Genomic DNA, 5000 nt, shown 5'->3' with positions numbered 1-5000 from the left:
CATAACATCACGACGTTGATATCTGCAAACTGCTCAGCCACATGACGCCATGCACACTGTCTGCCATCTGCTCTGTACAGTCAAAAAAAAAAACAGGATTCATCCGTGAAGAGAACACGTCTCCGAAGTGCCAGACGCCATCGAATTGAGCAGTTGCCTGAACTGCAGTCAGGTCGAGACCCGGACGAGGACGACTAGCATGCAGATGAGCTTCCCTGAGACGGTTTCTGACAGTTTGTGCAGAAATTCTTTGGTTATGCAAACCACTTGTTGCAGCAGCTGTCCGGGTGGTTGGTATGAGACGATCTCGGAGGTGAAGATGCTGGATGTGGAGGTCCTTGGCTGCTGTGGTTACACGTGGTCTGCGGTTGTGAGGCCAATTGGATGTACTGCCAAATTCTCAGGAATGCCTTTGGGGACAGTTTATCTTAGAGAAATGAACATTCTATTCACAGGCAACAGCTCTGGTAGACATTTCTGCAGTCAGCATGCCAATTGCACGTTCCCTCAAAACTTGCGACATCTGTGGCATTGTGCTGTGTGATAACTGCACATTATAGAGTGGCCTTTTATTGTGGCCAGCCTAAGACACGGCATCGTGATATGTCACAGCTGTGAGGTGGATGAATTTATCTCGGCAAAGGAGAAGTGGTCACAAACACCGATTTAGACAGATTTGTGAACAATATTTGAGAGAAACTGGCTTTCAGTTCAGCTCATGAAAAATGGGCAAAACAAAAGTGTTGTGTTTATAACTTTGTTCAGTGTAGTAAGCCAATAGAAATAAAGTGGGCGGGACTACAGTCTGTTTGAGTCTGTTTCTTGCATTTTTTTTTTTTTACTGTCATGATTTATTTGACAGAAACAGTAACAACTACAATAAAAAATGGAGCTGTAAAGTTTCGGCAGTTGATAACAGACCGAAGTCTGTGACACTTTCTTCTGTCACCAAGAAAGTCCACCAGCGTCTCTACTTCTTATGAAGGCTGAGGAAAGCCCATCTCCCTCCCCCCATCCTGAACATGTTCTACAGAGACCATTGAGATCATCCTGAGCAGCTGCATCACTGTCTGGTTTGTGAGCTGCACCATCACAAGACCCTGCAGTAGATAGTGAGGACAGCTGAGAAGATCACTGGTGTCTCTCTTCTGTCTATCATGGACATTTACACCACACGCTGCATCCGCAAAGAAAACAGCATTGTGGACCTCACACACTCCTGACCACACACAACACTAACACACACTCTTCACCACACATACACCCCTCACACACGCTCTTAACCACACACACACACATCCCTCACACACAGTCTTCACCCCACACACATCTCTCACACACACTCTTAACCACACACACATCCCTCACACACACCCTTCACCCCACACACACACTCTTCACAACACACACATCCCTCACACACACCCCTCACACACACTCTTCACCACACACACATCCCTCAAACACACCCTTCACCACACACACCCTCACACACACCCCTCACACACACTCTTCACCACACACACTCTTCACCCCACACACACCACTCACACACGCTCTTCACTCCACAAACATCCACACACCCTTCTCCCTGCCTGCACACACACCCTTCTCCCTGCACATTCCTCACACACAATCTTTAAGTCTGGGAAAAGGTTACGACCAGACTGCAAAAACCAGAGTAAACTGTTACCACACACACACTATCACACACACACACACACACACACACACACACACACACACACACACACACACACACACACACACACACACTTCTTGACTTGACTTGATTTAAGATGTTGGGAGTTTTCCCTGTGATGCTGCTCCAGATCTGTAACACAGCCAGTTCCACTTCCTGTTGTAGAGGCTTTTTTATCGCAGAGTCAGGAAGAGAAACTCAGCTGGGTTTATTGACAGACTTTCTGTCAGCATTTGAAGAAGTGATCAGATGTCAAACTCGCCATCATGATTCGAGAAAGCTTTTAAACCCAAGTCGTCTCCCGTGAGCCGTATAGATCTCCTCTGAGATCTGAGAACTCTCTAGTCTGTCTCTCCACATATACTGTACAGCATCCTCCCAAATGTTTCCTTCCTCAAATAAATTTCCATTTATTAATTTGATCAGAGCGAGTGCATTACTATAACCCTGTGCTTCTGTTACAGAGCGTTACATCATAACTTCTCTTTGGAAAATTTGAGCTGCACTGTGATATAAACACTGTGATATAAACACTGTGATATAAACACAATGTGATATAAACACAATGTGATATAAACACTGTGATATAAACACACTGTGATATAAACACTGTGATATAAACACACTGTGATATAAACACTGTGATATAAACACACTGTGATATAAACACTGTGATATAAGCACACTGTGATATAAACACACTGTGATATAAACACACTGTGATATAAACACACTGTGATATAAACACTGTGATATAAACACACTGTGATATAAACACACTGTGATATAAACACTGTGATGTAAACACAAAGTGATATAAACACTGTGATATAAACACACTGTGATATAAACACAGTGATATAAACACACTGTGATATAAACACACTGTGATATAAACACACTGTGATATAAACACTGTGATATAAACACACTGTGATATAAACACTGTGATATAAACACACTGTGATATAAACACTGTGATATAAACACTGTGATATAAACACACTGTGATATAAACACAATGTGATATAAACACTGATATAAACACTGTGATATAAACACTGTCATATAAACAACACACTGTGATATAAACACTGTGATATAAACACAAAGTGATATAAACACTGTGATATAAACACACTGTGATATAAACACTGTGATATAAACACACTGTGATATAAACACTGTGATATAAACACTGTGATATAAACACACTGTGATATAAACACTGTGATATAAACACACTGTGATATAAACACTGTGATATAAACACACTGTGATATAAACACACTGTGATATAAACACTGTGATATAACCACAGTGATATAAACACTGTGATATAAACACTGTGATATAAACACACTGTGATATAAACACACTGTGATATAAACACTGTGATGTAAACACAAAGTGATATAAACACACTGTGATATAAACACACTGATATAAACACACTGTGATATAAACACTGTGATATAACCACAGTGATATAAACACTGTGATATAAACACTGTGATATAAACACACTGTGATATAAACACACTGTGATATAAACACTGTGATGTAAACACAAAGTGATATAAACACTGTGATATAAACACACTGTGATATAAACACAGTGATATAAACACACTGTGATATAAACACTGTGATATAAACACACTGTGATATAAACACTGTGATATAAACACACTGTGATATAAACACTGTGATATAAATACAATGTGATATAAACACTGTGATATAATAAACACACTGTGATATAAACACTGTGATATAAACACTGTGATATAAACACACTGTGATATAAACACAATGTGATATAAACACTGATATAAACACTGTGATATAAACACTGTCATATAAACAACACACTGTGATATAAACACTGTGATATAAACACAAAGTGATATAAACACTGTGATATAAACACTGTGATATAAACACACTGTGATATAAACACACTGTGATATAAACACTGTGATGTAAACACAAAGTGATATAAACACACTGTGATATAAACACACTGATATAAACACTGTGATATAAACACTGTGATATAACCACAGTGATATAAACACTGTGATATAAACACTGTGATATAAACACACTGTGATATAAACACACTGTGATATAAACACTGTGATATAATAAACACACTGTGATATAAACACTGTGATATAAACACTGTGATATAAACACACTGTGATATAAACACACTGTGATATAAACACTGTGATATAAACACACTGTGATATAAACACTGTGATATAAACACTGTGATATAAACACTGTGATATAAACACACTGTGATATAAACACACTGTGATATAAACACTGTGATGTAAACACAAAGTGATATAAACACTGTGATATAAACACACTGTGATATAAACACAGTGATATAAACACACTGTGATATAAACACACTGTGATATAAACACTGTGATATAAATACAATGTGATATAAACACTGTGATATAATAAACACACTGTGATATAAACACTGTGATATAAACACTGTGATATAAACACTGTGATATAAACACACTGTGATATAAACACTGTGATATAAACACACTGTGATATAAACACTGTGATATAAACACTGTGATATAAACACTGTGATATAAACACACTGTGATATAAACACTGTGATATAAACACACTGTGATATAAACACTGTGATATAAATACAATGTGATATAAACACTGTGATATAATAAACACACTGTGATATAAACACTGTGATATAAACACACTGTGATATAAACACTGTGATATAAACACACTGTGATATAAACACACTGTGATATAACCACACTGTGATATAAACACTGTGATATAAACACACTGTGATATAAACACAGTGATATAAACACACTGTGATACAAACACTGTGATATAAACACACTGTGATATAAACACTGTGATATAAACACACTGTGATATAAACACACTGTGATATAAACACTGTGATATAAACAACACACTGTGATATAAACACTGTGATATAAACACACTGTGATATAAACACTGTGATATAAATACAATGTGATATAAACACTGTGATATAATAAACACACTGTGATATAAACACTGTGATATAAACACTGTGATATAATAAACACAATGTGATATAAACACTGTGATATAAACACACTGTGATATAAACACTGTGATATAAACATTGTGATATAAACACAAGGCAGTTCGTGGCCAGTGTGTTATTAATATATCACATAATCCTTTAAAAAAACAGGACAAACTGCCCTCATACCCTGAGCTGAGTGTGTGT

Source organism: Tachysurus fulvidraco, chromosome 8 (genome assembly GCF_022655615.1).
Source record: "Tachysurus fulvidraco isolate hzauxx_2018 chromosome 8, HZAU_PFXX_2.0, whole genome shotgun sequence".
Classification (NCBI taxonomy): Eukaryota; Metazoa; Chordata; class Actinopteri; order Siluriformes; family Bagridae; genus Tachysurus; species Tachysurus fulvidraco.
Note: the sequence above shows the minus strand (reverse complement) of the source record.